Source organism: Mustelus asterias, chromosome 16, assembly GCF_964213995.1.
Source record: "Mustelus asterias chromosome 16, sMusAst1.hap1.1, whole genome shotgun sequence".
In the NCBI taxonomy this organism is placed as follows: domain Eukaryota; kingdom Metazoa; phylum Chordata; class Chondrichthyes; order Carcharhiniformes; family Triakidae; genus Mustelus; species Mustelus asterias.
The window spans coordinates 50,227,470-50,254,106 of NC_135816.1; positions in this window are offsets into that span (position 1 = coordinate 50,227,470).

Here is a 26,637-nt window from a genome sequence, read left to right on the forward strand (position 1 = left end):
CAAAAGAATTAATGGAAAAGCAGGACAGATCTTCCAGTCTCCGGATGGTTGTACACTGGAGGTACCCAGAAGATGCCTCGGAAGTCCCAGTGCAAAGACTCCACAAGAATTGCCAGGAATTGATTTGATTTATTATTGTCACTTGTATTGGGATACATTGAAAATTATTGTTTCTTGCACGCTATACAGACAAAATATACCGTTGATAATGTACATAGAGGAGAAGAAAAGGATAGGATGCAGAATGTAATGTTACGGTTACAGATAGGATGAAGAGAAAGATCAGCTTTAGAACATAATCAAGAAATTACATTTATATGGCACTTGGATGTTGAAAGACATTCCAACATATTTCACAGGGATGTAATCAGGCAAAATAGATGCAATAACCTCTCAAGTATTTTCCTGCTTTATCAAACAATTGAAAACTATCATGTCAGTGCACGTTGCCATGGTGACGTTATGTAATATTATACAGTAGGTGGCATTGGTCAATCAGTTTTGCATATTAGTGTGAAACCAGCAGATGTCTGGATTGCATTAATAGATGTTCCCATTCAAAATTCCCTTGAATTCTTTGATAGCTTTTCAGCAGGCATGAGTATCTCTTCAGTTGGCCATATCCCACACACACCTCCAAGTGCCCCAATTTGAAGGATCATTTCAGTGTTAGTCCCTTTAAGGTTCAGCAGCCCAGAGTACTTTGTGTATCCATGAATAACTTCAGAACACAATTGGTAGAAAAATATCACACATCAATATAACCATACTCTTTTTAATAACTCTTTAGTACCATTTGTATTTTCTAGTGAACAGTGTTAGGAAACAAAATGCAGTTTTCAAGGATTTGTATTTGTGTGGGTGAACTTTGGAAATAAGGTCTAGTTTCAAGTGTGTTTAATTTAACGTTTCTGCCTAGAAGGAACCTGCCGTTAGATTTCATGCTGGACAAAGGTGTTTGTATGTGTGAAGGGTTGGTTTCAGTTCCAGCTGGGATTCTATTGTGGTTGTAGAGAGCTGCAATATGAAAGATAACTAGTTGCAGGCATTGATTAGCAAGCAGAGGCCCTTGCAGAGAGAGAGGGCTTTCTTTGTTTTTTAGTTTTAACTGGATGCCAGGGGCAGTAGGTGACAGGAAGCTAGAGGGAGAACATCTCGCTCAGCTTTGTTAGAAGAAAAGCCATACGTGGAGTAATGCTTAAGAAAGCCATTGCCAGAAAGGACAGCTATTTACGGAAACTAGAGAAATGAAGAAGAATTTCCAGAAGGCCTGAATTTAAAGGAACAAAGAAGCAGTGTGAGCAAAAAACAGTACTGTTCATTACAAGTCACAGAACAGAGGCGGAATCAGTTGGTGAGAATGCTAGAAAAAGGTTTGTAAAGTAATCCTAAAGTTTGGAATCTCTTACTCCCGACTAGGAAACAAATCTTAAAGCAATTGGGAAGAAGGTATTGATTGGATGTCGGAATTTGTGTAAAAGTTGAAGAGTCAAGGCAAAGAAATCCTAAAGGGGTTAGCACAAAACCCTGGGATGGACTCACTATTAAAAGTGGACGAAATTTTGTTCAAAAAAGTCATTCATAAAATCGGGACTGGATTCTAGATTGCAAATCGCTAAGTGAAAGTATTGCTACCAGAGGAGATTTTAAAGCATATTTTGGGATGGAGTTTGGAAACTCTCATGTGAGGAGATTCCGAGAAGAAATCAGTAAACACTAACTTTGTGTGTTAATGAGACCACAGCAGCTCCAAATGTGTTTTATAATCTATATTAATCATAAAACCTATCTGTAATTTAGTCAAAAGGCAGAGTAAATTTTCTCATGTTTAATAAATGTATTTCTCTTGTTGCTAAAATGAATTTGCGCTTCTGCGACTCTGTTCCTCCACTTTTGATAAGAAAAGTAAAAGTTACAGTCTTTTGAGCCAGTTCCATTCTGAGATCTTCCAGTCCAGTTTAACATCAACCGGGATTGTAACAATAGGTTTTACTCTGGCATTGCAATGATTACTCCATTTCCTAAAAGTAGAAATCATGATCCATGAATATTACATCAAGTCCACTGCTAAGTAAATATATTTTTCAGTACCAATTCATCTTTCCTTATATGTGGATGGCTCCAAAAGTAAATGATTGTCTTTTTCGCTGTTTCCAATGTTTTCTTTTCTGTTGTCCTTGCGAGTTCTTGAACTAGCTTTTATGCATCTAATTGAATCCACCATGCTTTCCGCCTTTACTGCTGTTCTGGTGAACTAGTGCGCATCTCAAAATCTCACTGCAATCTCCAGTTTATTTCAGTATATTTTCCATATTTAAATACTTCACACACTTCTTGCCAACCTTTTTATTACTCAAGATTTCTTTCGCATCTACCACCCTCTCCCCCACAACTTCATGTTGTCCTCAACAAATCTTCTTTTCATTCTTCTTGCATTTCAGTCTCTGTGAGATCTCCCATTCTCAGTGACTGCGACCACCATCTGAACTTAGCTTCCGTACCATGCTGAATTTCATACACTTTTCATTTCCCACAGGTTCATCAGACACTTTGGCCTGGATTTTGCATTGACAGGCATAGGAAGAATTTTTGCCATTCACCAAGAGGATATCTGGGTGTTTATCAGTGGAGATTTATAGTAGTTGTGCATCTTTCTTATCCAGTGTGGTGCTCTCCACAATGGAACTGCGTCATCTCTGGATAGGCCAAGCAGCGCAGAAGCTCCTCAACCAATCAGATTGGGTAATCTGAGACACGCAGATTGAAAAGCAAGAAAAAATTAGGATATATACAGTTAAGTTATTGTATGTGAAATTGGGACATACACATGGGATTAAGGAAGAGATAAAAAAAAAACGAAAACATACATTTTTAAAATCTTAAATCAGCAAAAGTATTTTTCTACTGATGGAATGAAACTCCACACTTAGAAAGTTCATTTTCCATTCTGAAGAGGTTGCTTAGCAGTAATCATCATTCATTATGCTGTTAATAATAGCTATTATTGTTTGCACGAGCTCCAACTTAGTGGCGGCATGGTGGCACAGTGGTTAGCACTGCTGCCTCACAGCCCCAGGGACCCAGGTTCAATTCCCGGGTTGGGTCACTGTCTGTGTGGAATTTACACATACTCCCAGTGTCTGTGTGGGTTTCCTCCGGGTGCTCCGGTTTCTTCCCACAGTCCAAAGATGTGCTGGTTAGGTGGATTGGCCATGATAAAGTGCCCCTTAGTGTCAAGGGGATTAGCAGGGTAAATACGTGGGGTTATGGTGACAGGAGCTGGGTGGAAGTGTGGTCAGTGCAGACCTCGATGGGCCGAATGGCCTCCTTCTGCACCGTAGGGATTCTATAACTGTTGCATCTGTGTTTAGCATGAAACTAGCAGGTAATGATCCTAAATTTATGTCATTACATTGTGCAGATTTCAGCAGTGAAGATTGCAACAGCAGATCCTGTAGATTTGCAGAATATTATTAACAACAACTTCCAGATTTCCATGTGCAACTGCGTATTTGCAGATGGTCGAAGTTTCTGTCAGTTTCATCTTGTATTACAATCCCCATAGAAACCAACAACTTTTTAAAAATAAGGAATCTGCAAAACTCCTATAGAAATAATAGAAAGGCAAGATTTCACTTTGAAAGACTTAGTTTGAAAGACTTTAGTTTGAAAGACAAACTAAAATCAAGATACATCAAACATTAATTAACAGACAACGAATACAGTAACTTAATGAAAAATATATATTTTGCATTAACTAACAAATGCAACTGACAGTTTCCGAATGAAATATTAACTCGACACCATTCTTCTGGCTATTACATAACATTCAAGGGACAATTTCAAAGTCACTTCTGGGTCACAATCAGAGGTCCATGTCTGCCCACCATTCCAGGTCAAAACTTCCTTCGACAATACTCCCACTCTACCTATGTTTTCCCGGATCCAAAAGCCACCATAGAAATATAGGAAGTAGGAGCAGGACTAGGCCCCCTGAGTCTGCTCCATCATTCAATATGATCATAGCTAATCCATACTGCAGCTCTCTCCTTGATCCTTTTAATATCTAGAGACTAATCTATTTCCTTCTTTAATAGATTCAGTGACTTGTCCTCCACAGTCTTCTGTGGCAGATAGTTCCATAGGTTCACCACCCTTTGAGTGAAGAAATCTCTCCTCACCTCAATCTTAAATGGCCTACCTAATATCCTAATATCCCTTTGATCTAGCTCCTTCAGCCAGGGGCAACCTTATTTCTGTATCCAGTCTGTCCAGCCCTGTCAGAATGTTTTTTGTTTCAATGGGACCCCTCTCCTTCTTCACATCTCCTGTGAATGCAGGCCTAGTTGACCCAATCTCTCCATGTACGACAATCCCGCCATCCCAGGAATCAGTCTGGTGAACCTTTGCTGTACTCCCTCTGTGGTAAGTATATTCTTTCTTAGGTAAGGAGACCAAAACTGCACACAATACACTGGGTTTGATCTCACCAAGGCCCTGTATAGCTGTAATAAGACATAATTGCTCCTGTACTCAAATCCTCTTGCAAAGAAGGCCAACATACCATTTGCTGTACTTATATGCTTGCTTTCAGTGACTGGGGAACAAGAACACTTAGGCCACTTTGTGTACAACATCATTTCCCAATCTATCACCATTTAAATAATACTCTGCCATTCTGTTCTTCCTATCGAAGTGGATAACTTCACTTTTATCCATGTTATACTGCTTCTGCAATGTATTTTCCCACTCACTCAACTTGGCTGTGTCACCTTCAAGCTTCTTAACATCCTCCTCACCACTTAGATTTCCATCAAGTTTCATGTGTTCAGCAAACTTGGAAATATTATTTTTGATTCCCTCATCCAAATCATTTATGTATATTGTGAATAGCTGAGGCCCAAGCACTGCACTCTGCAGGACCCTGCTAGTCTCTGGCCTGAATTTTACCGGCAAGCCCGCCCCGATTCCGGGGGCGGGCGAGGCTCAGAGAACGGCATTCTTCATTGGCCTCGGGCCGGATCGTGCGAAACCCGGGCGGACATGCCAGTAAAATTCCGCCCTCTGACTGGCACTTTAAAAAAGACCCATTTATTGCTATTCTCTGTTTTCTGACTGCTAACAGATTCTCAATCCATGCCAATATATCTCCCCAAATCTTATGTGCTTTAATTTTGCACACTAATCTCTAATGTGGAACTTTATCAAAAGCTTTTTGAAAATCAAAGTACACCACATCATTGATTCTCTCTTGTCTATTCTACTAGTCATGTCCTCAAAAAACCTCCAGTTTGTCTCATCCTGTTGCTATTTTCCAAGTGTCTTATCATCACATCCTGTTGTGATAAAAGATTGAAATCACTCAAGTCTGTAAGTTGCAATAGCAGAGACTTCTATTCATTGGTATGCTTGGGAGATACAACCTGCTCCTGCAGGGTGTCTCTCTTATACAAATACCATGTAACAAATTTCTATCTTTTGGTTACCATACTTCACTAAATGAGCAAAAATATACAGGGTGCAGCTGTTCTCCTTATGTATTTAGGACAGTTCAAGTCTGTGTCACTTATCACACTTTCGCTTACCCATCCTGTGAAGGTTATTAAGTGTGTGATTGTTACTTTCCCACACTATCATGTTGAGAAAGCATTCTAATAACTATTCTTTTCAAGCTGTTTCAAGTGCTCATAACTACATATATCTAGTTCGAAACTATTAATGTTTAATGTTGAATCATTTCAATTACCCCCCTTCACATCACTTACAATAGACTCTAGCATTTCCCTACAACTGATGTTTAGCTAACCAGTCTGTATTTCCCCTCCCTCCCTCCCTCATTTTTAAATAGTGGGGTTACATTTGCCACCCTCCAATCTGTTTCAGAATTTACAGAATTTTGGCAGATAACAACCATTATTTCCATAGGCACCTCCTTTAGCACACTGAGATGTAGATTACCAACTTCTGGGGATGTATTGACTTTTTGTCCCATTAATTTCTCCGGCACTATTTTTTAACTAATATTAATTACTTTCAACTCTTCCTTCTGACTTGCCCCTTGATTCCCTAGCATTTCTGTGAAGTTATTTGTCTCCTCTTCTGTGAAGGCAGAACTAAAGTAGTTGTTTAATTGCTCTGCCAGTTCCTGGTTCTCCATTATAAATTATCCTGTTGCAAACTGTAAGGCACCTACATTTGTTTTCATTAACCCTTTTCTTTTTGCATACTTATAGAAGCTTTTGCAGTCCACTTTTATGCTCCTTGCAAGTTTACTTTCATACTCTATGTTTCCCTTCTTGATCAATCTCTTGGTCCTCCTTGCTGAATTCTAAACTCCTCCCAATCCTTGGGCTTGCTACTTTTTCTAGTAACTTTATACAATTCCACTTTGGATATAATACTATCCTTAATCTAAGAATAGTATTAGAATCCATGGTTGGGCTGCTTTTGCTGTTTTATTTTTGTAACAGAAAGGAATGTCTAACTGTAGCAACGTAAGAAGTCTCACAACACCAGGTTAAAGTCCAACAGGTTTATTTGGTAGCAAATACCATAAGCTTTCGGAGCGCTGCCCCTTCGTCAGATGGAGTGAAAATCTGTTCTCCAACAGTGCACAGAGACACAACATCAAGTTACAGAATACTAATTAGAATGCAAATCTCTACAGCCAGCCAGGTCTTAAAGGTACAGACAATGTGGGTGGAGGGAACATTAAACACAGGTTAAAGAGATGTGTATTGTCTCCAGACAGAACAGCTAGTAAGATTCTGCAAGATCAGGAGGCAAGCTGTGGGGGTTACTGATAATGTGACATAAATCCAACATCCCGGTTTAGGCCGTCCTCATGTGTGCGGAACTTGGCTATCAGTCTCTGCTCAGCGACTCTGCGCTGTCGTGTGTCGTGAAGGCCGCCTTGGAGAACGCTTACCTGAAGATCCAAGGCTGAATGCCCGTGACTGCTGAAGTGCTCCCCCACAGGAAGAGAACAGTCTTGCCTGGTGATTGTCGAGCGGTGTTCATTCATCCGTTGTCGTAGCGTCTGCATGGTTTCCCCAATGTACCATGCCTCGGGACATCCTTTCCTGCAGCGTATCAGGTAGACAACGTTGGCCGAGTTGCAAGAGTATGTACCGTGTACCTGGTAGATGGTGTTCTCACGTGAGATGATGGCATCCGTGTCGATGATCCGGCACGTCTTGCAGAGGTTGCTGTGGCAGGGTTGTGTGGTGTCATGGTCACTGTTCTCCTGAAGGCTGGGTAGTTTGCTGCGGACAATGGTCTGTTTGAGGTTGCGTGGTTGTTTGAAGGCAAGAAGTGTGGGTGTGGGGATGGCCTTGGCGAGATGTTCATCTTCATCAATGACATGTTGAAGGCTCCGGAGGAGATGCTGTAGCTTCTCCGCTCCGGGGAAGTACTGGACAACGAAGGGTACTCTGTCCACCGTGTCCCATGTTTGTCTTCTGAGGAGGTCGGTGCGGTTTTTCGCTGTGGCGCGTTGGAACTGTTGATCGATGAGTCGAGCGCCATATCCTGTTCTTATGAGGGCATCTTTCAGTGTCTGGAGGTGTCTGTTGCGATCCTCCTCATCCGAGCAGATCCTGTGTATTCAGAGGGCTTGTCCGTAGGGGATGGCTTCTTTTACGTGTTTAGGGTGGAAGCTGGAGAAGTGGAGCATCATGAGGTTATCCGTGGGTTTGCGGTACAGTGAGGTGCTGAGGTGACCGTCCTTAATGGAGATGCGTGTGTCCAAGAATGCAACCGATTCCGGAGAGTAGTCCATGGTGAGTCTGATGGTGGGATGGAACTTGTTGATGTCATCATATAGTTGTTTCAGTGATTGCTCACCATGACTCCAAAGGAAGAAAATGTCATCGATGTATCTAGTGTATAGCATCGGTTGAAGGTTATGTGCGGTGAAGAAGTCTTGTTCGAACCTGTGCATGAAGATGTTGGCATATTGAGGTGCGAATTTTGTCCCCATGGCTGTTCCTTAATCTCCACATCATAACTGTAGCAATACATGCATTCATTACTTTATATTTGCCATTGCCTGTTCACTGTCATGGTTTTTAATGCAGTTCCCCAATCTATCATAGCCAACTCACCCCTCATACCTTTGTAGTTTCCATTGTTTAGATTTGGAGCCCTAGTTTCAAGTTAGACCACTTCACTTTCAATCCTATTAAAGAATTCCATTATGTTATGGTCACACTTCCCTAAATATCCCACAATAACAATTAACTCCTTCTCATTGCACAATACGAAATCTAGGATACCCTGTTCCCTAGTTGGTTCCTCGACGTTCTGGTCTGAGATAAAACTTGTACATAGTCCAGGAATTTATCCACCAAAATGTTATTGCTAATTTCATTTGCCCAATTTGTATGTAGATTGAAGTCATTCATGATTAGCACCTTTGCAGCATGCATCTCTCATTTCCTGTTTAATGCCATTCCTACCATACCACTATAGTTTGGAGACCTATAGATAACTCCCATTAATGTTTTCCATCCCTTGTTGCCCCTTAGCTCCATCCAGACTGATTCTGCAGCTAGATTTTCTGAGCCAATATCCTCGCTCACTATTGCACTGATTTTATCCTGAACTAACAACACCATCCCATCTCCTTCCCCTTTTGCCTTATCCTTCCTTAATATCAAGTACCCTTGGACATTCAGTTCTCAGTCAGGTCACGCCAGAAACAACTGGTTGAGCAGCACACACCTCTAGGAGGACACGAGGTTTATGCAGCAGCAGCATCCATAGCATTATGGAAACCAAATTCATGCCAAATGCACCTTCTCAATTTTTGTAATCAAACAACTACCTGTGAGTAAATGGTGTTTAATTCTTGCAGGGTTTGTTGCTGGAGGGAGCCCAATTTGCACTATCTAAACTTTAATGTTAGATCATGTGACAGAGGGAGAGCTGTATAGGAGACCCTGATGTGTATAGATCCATGACATATGTGGATGTCATGGATCCTCGTTGAATGCAGTGACACCACATTTACACTGCTTTGGAAAATTGTCTCTTCAATGTAAGGGATCTCTGAGCTTACCAACATTGAGTTTCTGTGCTGTGGAGTTGGCAATTTCGAGGCTATTGCCTTCCTTCACAATTACTTCCGCACTAACTATTAAACACCCTCACCAAATTTGCTGATGATACAAAGAAAGATATGTCAGAAAGAAAATAGTGAGGAGAACACAAAGGGCTGGATTTCGCCATCCTGACCTGGGACAAACATCTATCAGTCACGGGAGAAAAGAGATGGATGAGGCCTGATTCTGGGATTCCAGTGGAGATGGGAAGACACCCTGCCCTCCCATCTGATTTTATGCATCCCAACTTATAGTCCGTTCCTGAGTGGTGTATACCATTCTAGCCCAAAGTTGCCATTACAATTTTGCTTACCAACAAGTTAGTTATAGTTGTCTGGTTCCTAATTTACAAGAGGTTCTCATTTTGGCGTTGAAAGGTTAGAAAATTGGATTGGGAGATATTTGATGTTGGGCTACATACTTATTTCTGTCAGCCATACGCCTGGCCTTACATTGATTATTCACAAAGCACCAATCACATTGTAGTAATGGGAGTGGTTGCCCCACCCTCTTGCCAAGCAATTGGCAGGCACGGGCAGTGCCTGCCCTGGGCAGCAAGGTGGCGACAACCTGCAACTACGTCCACGTGTGTTCCCAGTTTGTCTGCAACAAACTGGCTCCTGCCAAACTGGCGACAAGGTTAAGTTTGACCAATGCTGCATACTATGCCATGGCAGTGAGTACCATCAAGTTTGGGGATGGTGGGGTCCTGCACAGTTGACAAAGGACAGGAGAACAAAGGACAGGCCTCACCTGGATGGGAGTTCCTGCAGAGAAAAAGGGCCAGAATCACACAGGACAGAATTGCTGCAGTTTTAAAACAGCAAAAGATTTCAAAGGTTTTGTTCGAAATAAAACAATAAAGGAGCAACCCATGATTCCTTAAAGTGCAGGGAAATCACAAAACCGGCCACTCACAACCTTAAAGGGTATCACACCCAGAGTTCAAATCACAAAGAAAAGAAAAATACATTCAAACCTGTGGGGTTTAAAGGCAGTGATTGCTACACTGTTTTTTCAACAAAAGCAATTTTACCAGTGGGCAGACTTGCCCTGGAGCAAAAGAGGCCCATGACCACCGAGATCCCGGAAAGAGTGAAGCTTGCAATCACAGAAAGCCGACAAGCTGCAAAGACAGCTGAAATTAAAGAAAGGGTTTGTACTGACAGCTGTATTGGTGGTACATTACGACCTCACTAAAGAGCTGGTACTGACATATGATGCTTCTCCTTGTGGCATTGCAACCGTACTGTCCCATAGAATGGAGGATGGGTCAGAAAAACCCATCAGCGGTGTTTCAAGAACACACCCAGGCTGAAAAGGGATACTGCCATCTGAAGAAGAAAGCATTGTCAGTTGTGTTGGGTATCAAGAAGTTTCATGGGCAACATTTTACACTTGTGTCTGACCATAAACCACTGACAGGCTTATTCAGCGAAGGCAAAGCTATTCCAGCTGTAGCTTCAGTAAGAATCCAGTATTGGGATCTGATGCTACCAGCTTAGGAGTATACGTTCATGTACTACCCCTGCTCGCATATATATAGCCAATGCTGACTCACTTAGTCATTTTCCATTACCAGGTAGTCCTGACAACATGCCCGTTCATCAAGGATTTGTGTTGTTAAACTTCTTGGATTCATCACCTGTATGTACTAAACAGATCAAGAATTGGATGAACAGAAACCCAGTATTGTCAAAAGTTAAAAAACTTTGTTTCACAAGGTTAGCCAGGTACTTTTGAGTCTGATGACCTCCACCCCTTTTATTCCAGAAGCACTGAATTGAGATGTCAGAAGAGCATTTTGCTGTGGGGTCCCAAAATCATGGTCCCTTTCCCGGGGAGAGAGGCACTCATAGCAGAGTTCCACAGCGCACACCCAGGCACGTCAAGGATGAAGATGTTAGCACGTAGTTATGTCTGGAGCCAGGTTTAGATAGTGACATTGAGGACATGGTTATTTACTGTTCCCTTTGCCAGCACCACCAGAAGCAGCCTCCTTCAACTCCTCTTCACCCATAGAAGTGGCTTAGCTGTCCTTAGATCAGGTTGCATATTCACTATATGGGACTGTTTGTAGGCACCATGTTCCTGTTTATTTATGACACACATTCAAAGTGACTTGATGTCTTCGCGATAAAGACACCAATTTCAGCTGCAACTATTGAGAAGCTGTGTCATTCCTTTAGTAGACATGGGCTGCCTGAGATCATTGTCTTTGACAATGAGACAGCTTTCACCAGTGCAGAAATTAAGAGGTTCATAGATCTGAATAGTATCTGACATAGCGAGACCGCTCCCAGACATCCTTTGTCAAATGATCTTGCTGAAAGAGCTGTCCACACTTTTAAAGCCTGTATGAAGAAGTCTTCTGAAGGTACTTTGGAGGCTCATCTTTCCAGATTCTTTCTGAGTTACCGCACAGACTAGTACTGGCTCCACGCCGTCAGAGCTGCTGATGAAACATCGATTGCGTACTTGTCTGGGTGGTTCCCAAATTGGAGGGGAAGGTGAGAGGGAAAGAAAGTGATCAGAAACTAAACCACAGCACAACAGTGGTGTGCATACGTTCAAAGTAGTCAATCCCATGTACGTGCAGATCTTTGGAAGTGGATGTGCTAGACTCCAGGAGCTACCATTTCAGAAATGGGTCCATTGTCATTTTGAGTTTGAGGACAACATAGTGCACAGATTTGTGGATCATATTCGAGTAAGAGAAAGATCCCAATGAAGGGATGGCCAACCTGTGATTGATGTTTTGCTGTCAACCTCTGAGGTGGTGGTCACCCTACAGCTGTCATTCCTGATACATCCATTGAGCTGTCGAATGCAGAATCACCAAGATCCAGTGATGCATCTGTTTCTGCAGTTCAAGACTTCGTGATTCCTGTTCCGGGAAACCACCCCCCCCCTCACCACCCCTCCTCCCCCAACTCTGCCAGTACTGTTGCATAACTCTGATGATCCCGTCAAAGACTTGGTTTGTAGAAGAGAGGAAGTTAAAGCCAAGGGACATGACAAATGTTATGTAATTGTGTAAGGAATTTAAGGGCGGGGAATGAAATGTAATAATGGGAGTGGTTTCCCCTGCCCCTCCCTGCTGCCAATCAACCAGCAGGGGTGGGCAGTGCCTGCCCCAGACAACAAGATGGCAATGAGCCTGTAAATACCTCCACATGTTCCCAATAAAGTTTACGTTTGTTTTTTTCTTGCAACAAACTGGCTCCTGCTTCAAAATATTAGAAGCACCTGTGAGGCCATTACTCTCAGAGATGCCGGTCTGGCATTCCTTCTTAAAGAATTGAAGACAAGAGCTGAAGTGATTGCAGAGCAAGCCCAAATTCTCAGCTTGAAGTGGCATTTAGAATGAGCATAAAACCATATGCTAGATGACACACAACCTAATCTTTCACCAAAGGCAAGAACTGGGAATATATGCATTTGAAGAGCAGGTACAGAAGAGGACTAAACTGACCATGGTCCCTTGAAAAATACAGTATGGATTTATTGTCAGGTGTGACACATTAAGGTGTCATGTGGTGGGAAACGAGTAAATTAGTCGTTAAAATAGAGCGAGTGCCAAAGCTCAGCAGGTCTGGCAGCAACTCTGGAAAGAGAAACAAATTCTGAGTCCAATATGACTCTTCTTGAGAAGATTTCCAACACAGCAATTCTGGCCATTAATTCTGGCGTGTGGTTCCACAGTGCACATAGCATGGAATTCATCGTGCAGTATTTTGCTTTTCAATCAGTAATAGGTTGTAGTTACTGCCATCATCAAACAGTATCAATGATACAAAAAATTTAGTAGCAAACAATAGAATGAAATAGGGCGGCACGGTAGCACAGTGGTTAGCACTGCTGCTTCACAGCTCCAGGGTCCCGGGTTCGATTCCCAGCTCGGGTCACTGTCTGTGTGGAGTTTGCACATTCTCCTCGTGTCTGCGTGGGTTTCCTCCGGGTGCTCCGGTTTCCTCCCACAGTCCAAAGATGTGCGGGTTAGGTTGATTGGCCAGGTTAAAAATTGCCCCTTAGAGTCCTGAGATGCGTAGGTTAGAGGGATTAGCAAGTAAATATGTGGGAATAGGGCCTGGGTGGGATTGTGGTCGGTGCAGACTCGATGGGCCAAATGGCCTCCTTCCGCACTGTAGGGTTTCTATGATTCTATGAAATAACGTCAAGGCAATGATTAATAAGTCACAATCTGAAAGTCCAACAATGAGCTGTCCTCCTTCCAACTTTAAGAATCAATTTTTCAAGCACACTGCCAAAAATGTCAGATTTATACAAGCAAGCAGTGCTATAAGAGTGAAAATGGAAAACCCAGGAAATTTATCGAGGCTTCTATTTAAAAATGAATTAATAAAATGATTGTGTATAAAGACACACTCATCATGCTTTTAAAAATGACAATTGCCACTTTAGCTGCTCTGCACCACTTTACTGATACCCTGTGTAGGATTGAGGTAGTAGAATCAGGGTGTGATGGTTGTGGTCAAGAGTGTTAATGTTGGGCGTTAAAGTTAGACCATGCATCATGTGCTGGGGTTGGGGTTTCAGAATGATGGGGATTTGTGAGTGCTATGCATTGTGCACAAATAGAATTGAAATCTCCTGGTATTCTGCGTTGTCTGCATGAACCATGAAGGAGGCGCTGCAGTGATGGATGGCACCCAGGCATTGAAGGAAGCCTGCTGTCACTGTCCAAGGGCTCATGGTGATCAGCTGACTGGCATGGCCAGAAAGGCCTCACGCATTCAGTAACATTTCACTTGAGTGCCTCGTAACCTTTATGGCAGATGACTTCGTAATTTACCTTCCATCAGAAAGACAAATTATCCGCCAAGTGTATACATCTGAGGAATCTCATTGCCATCCGAAAACACAGAGGATGGAGTCTCCAGCAGCACTGATTTTTTTATTATTATCCATTCATGGTATGTGGGCATTGCTGGCCAAGTTATCATTTATTGCCCGTCCCTAATTATCCTTGAGAAAGTGGTGGCGTGCTGCCTTTTTATTGTCACACCTCACGGAAAAGGAAACTGCATCAAGCACAAGAACTCCCACATCCCCTCAATTCACATCTCACTTTTGGCATTAAACTCCAATAATACAATGATCTGATTGATCTCAGATTCAATTATTATTATTACAGGAAAAACAAATGAACAAACAAATAGAAAAGTCTTCATCCAAGTAACCCATGAAGATTAACGTTGGAACATAGGATTCAAGAACAGAAGTAGGCCACTCGGCCCTTCAAGCCTGCACCGCCATTCATGGCTGACCTGATTATGGTCTCATTTCCAGTTTTCTGCCTATCCCCATAACCTTTGACCCACTCATCTTTCAAAAATCTATTCAACACAGCCTCAAATTAATACAATGGCCCAGCCTTCACTGGGGAAAGAATTCGACATCTTAATGGTCCTCTGAGAGAGAGAATTCTCTTCATCTCACTCTTAAATGTTAGACCTCTTATTTTTAAACTCTGTCCCTTAGTTCTAGGCTCTTACTGCCACTTACTGCCTGTCATTAGGCCAGAGAGTCACATCCCCGTCAACTTCAACAGGACTGCTCTCATTTTATGCCCAATTGAGCATTGATTGCCAGAAGGTAGGATTTCTGTCTGCACTTGTGAAAATATCCTCCTGCTACCTACCCTCTTAAGTCCCTTTAAGATCTTATATGTTTCAATAAGATCATCCCTCATTCTACTAAACTCCAATGAGTGTAAGCCCAACCTGTTCAATCTTTCTTCATAGGATAAGCCCTTCATCCCTGGAATGAATCAAATGAATCTTCTCCGTACTGTTTCTTATGAAATTATTTTTTGAAATGAGACCAAAACTGTCCAGATGTGGTCTCGCCAAAGCCCTGTACAGCTGCAGTAAAACTTCCCTATTTTTAAATTCCATTCTGCTTGCAATAAAGGCCAACATTCCATTTACCTTTCTGATCATTTACTGTATCTGCATTATACTTTTTACATAATAACCCAGAGGTCATTAGCCTTGAGGTTGTGCTTCTTAATATGGTGCCCAGCTCCATCTACTGACTCTGAAGATCCTCTTTCCTTGTGATGCTCTGGCAGCACCTACATAGACCATGATGACTGGATCTACCCCCTTCCACTCTAAGTTCCTCTCCAATTCTGACACCAGGCAGGCAATAGCCTCTGGACTCTCATCCTTTGCTGCAAAGGACTGTGTCATTTCTCCTCACAATATTTTCCCCACTACCACTACATTCCTTTTTGCTCTCCACACTTGAATGGCTTCCTGTACCACAGTGCCATGACCAGTCAGCCCCTCCACCCTGCAGCCCCCACTCTTATCCAAACAAGTGAAGATAACCTGAAACCTGTTGGATAATTGCAAAGGCTGCACTCCTGCCCTCTAGGCCCTCTTATCTGCCTCACTCACAGTCATGCCCTCTTGTCCCTGACCATTGACCAAATCAGAAGACCTTATCTTCAGGCCACCTCCACGTACGAAGTGTCCAGGCAACTTTCCCCTCCCTGATGCATTGCACAGTCAGCAACTCGGCCTCCAGCTCATTGACTTTGAGCCAAAGCTGCTCGAGCCACGCAAACACTTACAGCAGACGTGTTTGCCCTGGATCGCAATGGTATCCAGAAGCTCCCATGTGGTGCAACCTTGACACATCACCTGTCCTGCCATCCATAATGTGTTTTAATTAACCACTGAATTATTTTATTCAATTTTTTATTTTCATTTTTAAATATATTTTATGAACCTTACCACCAGTTTGTATACTATTTTAAATCTTAGGAATAGAATAAACCTTAACTACTTAACAGGCATCCACTAGATACAGATCAAGCAGCCAGCTTCATCCTCTGTAGCAGAGTAAGAACCAATTCCTACGGGGTGAAAAAGTCAGAAAAAGCAAAGGAGCATCTCCTCCCTCTCTTCAACTAACTTCCCATTCACCCAACTCCCAGCACTCTAGTTCAAAGCTGCAAATCTTAAAGCTATGAGAGAAAATGCAAGTCAGACAGCTCTACAAGGTAAGTAATGATGCAGCATTGGATATTTTTAAAGACGACTTAAAATAAAATAGGAAAATATATGCCTAAATCTTACAATTTTTGACACTACCATGAGGGAATTGCCCTTACAAACACTTTTGTATCTGTGCTTACGATTTTACAGATAATAGAGAACAAAATACATAGTTCTCTAAACAGAGGAAAATAAATATTTGGCATGAAAAGAAAGAAAGTATTCAGAGGCATAGTGAGACAAGAAACTCTATGGACAAGAAAGCAATGCAAATGGAGTTTAAAATGTGGCTGCTCCACAAAGCTCAGTTAAGGCCAAGGTTTTGCAGTTTCAAAAAACTGAATAAAAATAGTGCTCATTGCCCACTGAAAAGGGATGGGGAGGGACGAAGATTCAATGTATCAATCATGGTGCTGTGAGAAGAATTAAAGTTATGCATTAAATGCTATGCTCTGACTGAAGCTGACGATTTGAGTCCAAATATCAAGAGTACATTTACTCAGATGATAAATGGAGGGAGTAATAGATATGATGAAGAAGAAGATTGGGAGTGAAGACAGACCCCGGCAATCACCGAAGTTAATACAAAAAGGAGCTGAGAATTACTCACGAAATGAAGCTTGACTGAGATGAGAGTAAAGCAAGAAAACCATGGTGATGTGGAGATGCCAACGTTGGCCTGAGATGGGCACAGTAAGAAGTCTCATAACATCAGGTTAAAGCTCAACACGTTTATTTCGAATCACGAGCTTTCAGAGCGCAGCTCCTTCATCAGGTGACTCACCTGGTGTTGTGAGACTTCTAACTATGGACTTTGGTGGACAGCCGTTAACTTGTTCAGATCTACAAATTTAAACAAAGGTTTAAAGGATATCTAAGATACGGAGAAAATAATCATCAAAAGGCTTGGAGCAGAGCTTTGGAATTGCTAACCTAGGGAAGAAGATCATCAGTGGAGTGGTTGTGCAGAAAATCATGCTTCCAACCATATTTTCCAGCTAGGTTACTACTCAACCTGGTATACTCCTAGGTACTGAGTATAACTTCTACCCTAGTACTTTGCTTGACATTTTGTGTCAAATTCAGTCACTTTTCACCTTTATGAACTTTTTCTTATCATTCTCCTGTTTCATTTTATGACTGGAAAACTAAAATCTTTGATTGTGAGTCATTGCTGCATATTTTAAACAATTTGGTATGTAAGGATTTGCTATGCGGCATGCGGCACGTAGTAATTGTAACTTTTACTTTATTGCACCAAATTTGCTGTAAAATTGCTTATTTCGTCATTTCTATTATTGCGCTAAATCTTCAAATATTGTTATCCTACTGCAGTGCTATTCCTATGAGTTTGATAGGTCAATCTTCATTTAAAACTTTGCACACATTAGAACTACTTCATTCATTTATTTTGTTTAATGTTTGTTTCAGCGATGTCAACATTTTTGGTATGTTAATAGCTGTACAGGAGGTCTGGTTGCACAGCGCTAGCATCAGTACCTCTGCACCAGAAGCTCTGTGTCCAAGTTTCTCTCTGGAATCTGATGGCCATGAAATGCGCATTCATGATATGACCATACTGGTTAATTATCAGCCTGTCATCTGAATTTTACACTTCGAGGAATTTTGAGGAGGGGGTGATGGGGGAACGTGAAATGGTATGGACGGGTTACCCCTGGGACCCTGCATGCGATCTTACAGTGGGTGGGCAAGGCCTGGGGCAGGAAGCTCACCCTTGTTCCAATTAAGCCCCGTAAGTGACCACTTAAAGGCCTCTTCCTGTTCAGCTTCTATTTTCAGGTTGGTGGGTGCTGGATAACTGAGGGTGAGAAATAGAAAACAATCACTGGCCTTGATCTTGGGTAGGAAGGTGGGGTGGACATTCTCCTCACTGACTGGACACCTCTGTTCCTCCCACCCTCCCCCCCCCCCACCACCCTATTCCTGATTACCAACTCACTCCCCTCCCCCACCCTGTGACACCCTAGGGCATCCCTTACCCTTTCCAATACACTGCCACTTATCTCACATTGGCTCCTTGCACTTAATCCCAGGCACAGCACTGCAGTACCTCTTCCAGCCATTGCAATACTGTGCCTGGATGGGCTGGAGAGCTGTCAGCCAATCTGATTCGCTGAAGCTCTCTAAGGCGGGTCTTCCTTCCAAGTGTGGACAGAAATCCTGCCTTCTGCCAATCAATGCTCAATTGGGTGTAAAATGGGAACATTTCTATTGAATGGCAGGCAGTAAGTGCCGGACAGTTTCCTGGTTAGCCATATACTGCAGACGGCAATGGCAAATCACTGCAGCATTTTGCCAAGCATAATGATGGACAAATCCAATGGAAGTCCATGGTCACCTACGTCGTCTTGGGACATGGTACCTGAAGGAGGAGGAGTAGTTGTACTTAGATATATAATATTATATTATTACACTGGGACAAGGTATTTAAACTTATCCTGCAATCCCTTCTTAGGAACATAAGAAAGCTCATGGAAATCATAGAAATCATAGAAACCCTACAGTACAGAAAGAGGCCATTCGGCCCATCGAGTCTGCACCGACCACAATCCCACCCAGGCTCTACCCCCATATCCCTACATATTTTACCCACTAATCCCTCTAATCTATGCATCCCAGGACACTAAGGGGCAATTTTAACATGGCCAATCAACCTAACCCGCACATCTTTGGACCGTGGGAGGAAACCGGAGCACCCGGAGGAAACCCACACGAGGAGAATGTGCAAACTCCACACAGACAGTGACCCAAGCCGGGAATCGAACCCAGGTCCCTGGAGCTGTGAAGCAGCAGTGCTAACCACTGTGCTACCGTGCCGCCCCTGCATTGGACAAAAACATGTAATTTGAAAATGAGTCAATGGCCGGGTCTCCAAATTTTCCCTTCCTGCCAGTGGTGGGCCATATAATTCGACACAATGGGCCCGATTTTACCATTTTCATTCTAAGTGCTGAATCTGGGTGTAGTACAGATCCGACTTAGAAATTCGCTTTGAGGCACCCCATACACTCTCAGCCATCTCCAGTCTCATTCGCACTGTGGGCGGGGCTTAGCGTGGCCGAAACGATCGGAGCTCTGAACTGCACATGCGCAGTTAGAAAAAAATTGGAAAAAGCGCGCCCGTGTCAGATTGCTCCCGGGCTGCAAAAAATGGAGAAAGTGGCCCGGGAGCGAAAAGCGGGGGCTAAGGTATATCTCGGAGGGGGGAGAGATGGATCTCTGGTTGGGGGGGCAGATGGATCTCTGGTGGGGGGGGCAGATGGATCTCTGGTGGGGGGGGGCAGATGGATCTCTGGTGGGGGGGGCAGATAGATCTCTGGTGGGGGGGGGCAGATGGATCTCTGGTGGGGGGGCAGATGGATCTCTCGTGGGGGGGCAGGGGAGGGGGGTCTACTGCCACTCTGCAGGCGATCGGTGGGAGGGAGAGGGGGGCAGGGGTGGCGATTGGTCTGGGTAGTGGGGATAAGGGGAACACACACACATCACTGTCCCCTTACCCACACCCCCCCACTACCCAGACCGATCGCCACCCCTGCCCCCCCATCAGAGATCCATCTGCCCCCCCCACCAGAGATCCATCTGCCCCCCCACCAGAGATTCATCTGCCCCCCCTGCCAGAGATCCATCTGCCCCCCCCCCGAGATACATCTTTCACGCCTCACTCCCCCCCCACCACCAGACAATGATCAGCCCTCCTCCCCTCCACCAGGCAACGAACAGCCCTCCCCCCCACCACCAGACAATGATCGGCCTCCCCCGCCCCCACCAGAGATACATCTGACCCACCTCCTCCTCCTCCCCCCCCAACCAGACAATGATCAGCCCTCCCCCTCACCACCAGACAACGATCGGCCCTCCCCCCCACCACCAGACAACGATCGCCCCCCCCTCTGCCAGAGATCCATCTCCCCCCGCCTCCTCCTCCTGACCCGCCTCCTCCTCCTGCCCCCCCCCAACCAGACAACGATCTGACCTCACTCCCCTCCTCCCCCCTCCAACCAGAGAATGTTCTGACCCGCCTCCTTCCTCCCCCCCCCACAACTGATCTGATCCAGAGAGCAGTTGGAAACACTGAACGGGCCCTTCAGAGGCTGGAGCACCCGACTCAGACTTTTATTTAGCAGGTCCGTAACGGCGCGGTTCCGGATCAGCAAATGCGGTGGTAAAGAATTGCCGCCATTCCTGGGTTTTGGTAAAGTGGCGATCTGAGCGGTTGCGGGTGCAGATCGCGATAAAGGCCTCACACCCGACTTTACCACGATTTTGCGCCTGAAAACGGACGGAAGTTGTTGGTAAAATCGGGCCCAATGTCTTTCACATTTCTTTCTGCGAAAGACTGTGCCCAAATTTTTAATTTTGTGAAGGAATATCCTATAAAGTATTCCCTGATTTTCAAGCATTATCAAACACAGGAGAACTAATTATCTACTGTTTAACCCTTGTGAGATATCCAGCATTATCACCACTTCTCCCATTGCTCTAAAGCCTATTCCAGGGGTATAGAGAGTGCCAGATCTTATGGGGTACATTCAACACTACACATTGTAATACAATATTGTAAATATGGTGTGAATCCTGGGTGAGGGTCTGACCCAAAGCTAGATCTAATTGAAGTGTCCTTCGCTGGAGAAGGAGGAAGTCTCAATCAGCTTTATTTCAGGGGCCTATTATGCCGTAAATTTCAATCTATAGTGGACACATTCAGCATTGCTGCAAAGCTGGAAACTGTTTCACATAAATATTAAACATTTTATTGTAAATTAACCTCAATGTGATCATCTCAGGCTATCCTTATTCCTACATATTTCTCTGCTCATTTTCAGATAAATAGTCTTTTCACATCCTTAAAAACTTATTGCTACACTGTTTTATTTTTTAATTCTGCTCCTCTTAAAGCCATGTTCCTCTGTCTTTTTCTTTTACTTTTGTGCTTAGTATTCAAAGCAGTATGAAATCTAACTGTATACAGCTGAAGTGTATTCACCTCCCGGTAACTGAACCATTCTGATGGAGGACTGTCAAGCAATGAATCGATTATATCATATGCACTAGTAGTTTACATTGTTATCAGTAGTTACAACATGAAATATTATATCTATATGGAATTGATTTTACTTTCACCTTATAAAGGAATGAGAGCTATAATATATGGGATAGATGCAAGAAATTAATTTTAAATTTACTATTTAGTAAAACGTACAGCAAGCTAAATTTCTAACAGCAAGGTTGACCAAACAAAAACATAGTCAACTCCCATCACATCAAAGTGCCATTGCTGATGAAGATTACAGACATCCAGAAGCCACTATACTAAGAGTTGTTACAATGACAACTCGCACATAAAGTACGCTAGTTTGGATAAGTAAAACCACAATCTGATAAATGAACACTAGGTCCCAAGGGGAAAATTACAATTTAGCTATAAAACAATTTAGGTTAGACAATTGGTAGGACGGTAACACTCTGACTTCCTTCATGGATTGACGATTGGCTGTCAGACAGAAGGCAGAGAGTTGGGATAAAAGGTTCTTTCTCAGAATGGCAACCGGTGACAAGTGGTGTCCCGCAGGGTTCAGTGTTGGGGCCACAGCTGTTCTCTTTATATATTAACGATCTAGATGACGGGACTGGGAGCATTCTGGCCAAGTTTGCCGATGATACAAAGATAGGTGGAGGGGCAGGTAGTATTGAGGAGGTGGGGAGGCTGCAGAAAGATTTAGACAGTTTAGGAGAGTGGTCCAAGAAGTGGCTGATGAAATTCAACGTGGGCAAGTGCGAGGTCGTACACTTTGGAAAAAAGAATAGAGGCATGGACTATTTTCTAAACGGTGACAAAATTCATAATGCTAAAGTGCAAAGGGACTTGGGAGTCCTAGTCCAGGATTCTCTAAAGGTAAACTTGCAGGTTGAGTCCGTAATTAAGAAAGCAAATGTAATGTTGTCATTTATCTCAAGAGGCTTGGAATACAAAAGCAGGGATGTACTTCTGAGGCTTTATAAAGCACTGGTTAGGCCCCATTTGGAGTACTGTGAGCAATTTTGGGCCCCACACCTCAGGAAGGACATACTGGCACTGGAGCGGGTCCAGCGGAGATTCACACGGATGATCCCAGGAATGGTAGGCCTGACATACGATGAACGTCTGAGGATCGTGGGATTATATTCATTGGAGTTTAGGAGGTTGAGGGGAGATCTGATAGAAACTTACAAGATAATGAACGGCTTAGATAGGATGGACGTAGGGAAGTTGTTTCCATTAACAGGGGAGACTAGGACGCGGGGGCACAGCCTTAGAATAAAAGGGAGTCACTTTAGAACAGAGATGAGGAGAAATTTCTTCAGCCAGAGAGTGGTGGGTCTGTGGAATTCATTGCCACAGAGGGCTGTGGAGGCCGAGACGTTGAGCGTCTTCAAGACAGAAATTGATAAATTCTTGATTTCTCGAGGAATTAAGGGCTATGGGGAGAGAGCGGGTAAATGGAGTTGAAATCAACCATGATTGAATGGTGGAGTGGACTCGATGGGCCGAATGGCCTTACTTCCGCTCCTATGTCTTATGGTCTTATGGTCTTATGGTCTTTGGGTAGAGGGATAGTTGAATTCTATGAACCCAAATTACATGTCCTGGAGTTTAAGTATCTCTGGCTGAAGTTGAAGGAAATTAGTTTAGCGATACGCCCGATCCTATCGGCTTCGTGCAGAAGTTATGATTGTAAAAACACCACAGATGGCGCCCTTTATGGATTAGAGTTTTGATACATAACCTATGTTTATGTCTATACCTGTTTTGGAATAGTATAGGAGTGTTTTACTGATAGTGCGGGTGAGACCCAGATCAACAAAGAACAAAGAACAAAGAACAATACAGCACAGGAACAGGCCCTTCGGCCCTCCAAGCCCGCGCCGCTCCCTGGTCCAGGATTGAATCCTGAATCCAGGATCCCCGCCCAATTTTCCAGCCTATCTACATACCAATATCCTATCCACTGAGCTGTCTCTCACAGCTACGATGCTTTGTTCATCACAACCTATTAACTCACCCCCACCCCCCCATTCCAGACCATGTGATCTCCAGGGAGAGGCGAAAACCCAGAGTGAAAAACCCCAGGGCCAATATGGGGAAAAAAAAATCTGGGAAATTCCTCTCCGACCCCCTGAGGCGATCGAAACGAGTCCAGGAGATCACAATGGCCCTGATCGGAAAATGCTTGCCAACCCTAGTCATTTCCACTTCCACGAACACCATATGAAATCCCTGCCCCCGAGACAGGTTCCCAACTATCCGCAGTCTCGCTCTGTACTGGCACCAGCAAGATGATCATAGAATGAAGCCTTGAAACGAGAAACAAGGAACAATTAGCCCGCGCCGCTCCCTGGTCCAACTAGACCACTCTTTTGTATCCCTCCATTCCCACTCCGTTCATATAGCTGTCTAGATAAGTCTTAAACGTTCCCAGTGTGTCCGCCTCCACCACCTTGCCCGGCAACACATTCCAGGCCCCCACGACCCTCTGTGTGAAATATGTCCTTCTGATATCTGTGTTAAACCTCCCCCCCTTCACCTTGAACCTATGACCCCTCGTGAACGTCACCACCGACCCGGGGAAAAGCTTCCCACCGTTCACCCTATCTATGCCTTTCATAATTTTATACACCTCTATTAAGTCTCCCCTCATCCTCCGTCTTTCCAAGGAGAACAACCCCAGTTTCCCCAATCTCTCCTCATAACCAAGCCCCTCCATACCAGGCAACATCCTGGTAAACCTCCTCTGTACTCTCTCCAAAGCCTCCACGTCCTTCTGGTAGTGTGGCGACCAGAACTGGACGCAGTATTCCAAATGCGGCCGAACCAACGTTCTATACATCTGCAACATCAGACCCCAACTTTTATACTCTATGCCCCGTCCTATAAAGGCAAGCATGCCATATGCCTTCTTCACCACCTTCTCCACCTGTGACGTCACCTTCAAAGATCTGTGGACTTGCACACCCAGGTCCCTCTGCGTCTCTACACCCTTTATGGTTCTTCCATTTATCGTGTAGCTCCTCCCTACATTATTCCCACCAAAATGCATCACTTCGCATTTATCAGCATTGAACTCCATCTGCCATTTCCTTGCCCAAATTTCCAGCCTATCTATATCCTTCTGTAGCCTCTGACAATGTTCCTCACTATCTGCAAGTCCTGCCAGTTTTGTGTCATCCGCAAACTTACTGATCACCCCAGTTACTCCTTCTTCCAGATCATTTATATAAATCACAAACAGCAGAGGTCCCAATACAGAGCCCTGCGGTACACCACTAGTCACAGGCCTCCAGCCGGAAAAAGACCCTTCCACTACCACCCTCTGTCTTCTATGACCAAGCCAGTTCTCCACCCATCTAGCCACCTCCCCCTTTATCCCATGGGATCCAACCTTTTTCACTAGCCTACCATGAGGGACTTTGTCAAACGCTTTACTAAAGTCCATATAGACAACATCCAAGGTGCAGGGACAACAGATCTAAGACTCTAGAGAATATGAGTGCGCTGATTAAGTCTTGTAGACTTTACATCACTAATTTCCTCAGTTGAGGTCTTGCAAGATTTAACAATTCTAATTGCAGTTAGATCTTGACAGAATATGGCAGCTGCTGTTGGCGGTGGTCGAATCTACCAGTCAGTAGACCAAAATAGTTGTTTCAATCGACCTCAAAATCCCATTCCCCTCCCTATCAGGTGGCCAATTCCTAGAGGATTTTCACAGTAACTTCATTGCAGTGTTAATGTAAGCCTTACTTGTGACCAATAAATAAACTTTAACTTTAAGTGGTTAATTTTGAGATTCACGGTTTTGATCACAAGAGATCAGGCAGAACCCACGGCACAATTCCAGCTGATGCCCGGAAACACTGAGTTGCTGATATAAAATGGGATAGGGAAACAAATATTCCCGATCCAGAATAGTCAGTGATGATTCTGTGCACACCTGCACAATTAGGCGTATCGATGAATGGTGCTCTATAATGGTGTAGGCATTCAGAGTCGAATAGTCGGCCCCCAGAGCATAGGGGTCGGGGATTAAAACCCAGATAAGACCATAAGATCATAAGACATAGGAGCATAGGCCACTCAGCCCATTGAGTCTGCTCCGCCATCCAATCATGGCTGATATTTTTCTCATCCCCATTCTCCTGCCTTTTCCCCATAACCCCTGATCCCCTTATTAATAAAGAACCTATCTATCTCTGTCATAAAGACACTCAATGACCCGGCCTCCACAGCTTTCTGCGGCAAAGAGTTCCATAGATTCACCACTCTCTGGCTGAAGAAATACCTCCTCACCTTTGTTTTAAAGGATCGTCCCTTTAGCCTGAAGTTGTGCCCTCTGGTTCTAGTTTTTCCTACTAGTGGAAACATCCTCTCCACGCCTACTTTATCCAGGCCTCGCAGTATCCTATAAGTTTCAATAAGATCCCCCCTCATCCTTCTAAACTCCAATGAGTACAGACCCAGAGTCCTCAACCGTTCCTCATACAAAAGCTCTTCATTCCAGGGATCATTCTTGTGAACCTCCTCTGGACCCTTTCCAAGGCCAGCACATCCTTCCTTAGATATGGAACCCAAAACTGCTCATAATACTCCAAATGGGGGTCTTATACCGCCTCAGAAGTACATCCCTTGCTCTTGTGTTCTAGCCCTCTCGACATGAATGCTAACATTGCATTTGCCTTCCTAACTGCTGACTGAACCTGCATGTTAGCCTTAAGAGAATCTTGAACAATGACTCTCAAGTCCCTGTCTGTTTCTGATATCCTAAGCATTTTCCCATTCAGAAAAAATAGTCTATGTCTCCATTCCTCTTTCCAAAGTGCATAACCTCACACTTTTCCACATTGTATTCCATCTGCCACTTCTTTGCCCACTCTCCTAACCTGTCCAAGTCCTTCTGCAGCCCCCCTGCTCCCTCAATACTACCTGTCCCTCTGATGAAGTAGATCCACAACAAATTACTGAACATTTCAGACAACTTAAAATATACTGGCCGGTATTTTATGACCTCGCTCGGACAAGGCTCGTAAAATCCCACCCAAGGCCAATGGAGAATTCCGTTCTACAAGTAAAATTCCGGCCAATTATATCCAGTCTCAGACTGCGCTTCTGTGCTCTTATGCAAGTGCTGGGGAAATGCACGACCAGCCCAGGCACAGCAGCAACAAATTGTTCCTCTGGGGCCCAGTATATACCCAACTTATGGTAAACCTGGGCACACAAGCCAAGAAAGACTGATTGAATTCTTAATAACCTTGATAAATTGGAGACCTGCGCATCATTTAAGGCGGCTTTTACTGATGATGCTCAATGCAGATTTTAATTCCTCTTTTAAATCAGTACAACAACTGGATTTACATGTTTATCCACGTATTTACAGCAATGCATGTAGGACACATTGTAGCCTCTATTAAGGAAATATTCACCACGATTGTGAAGTCTACAGGGC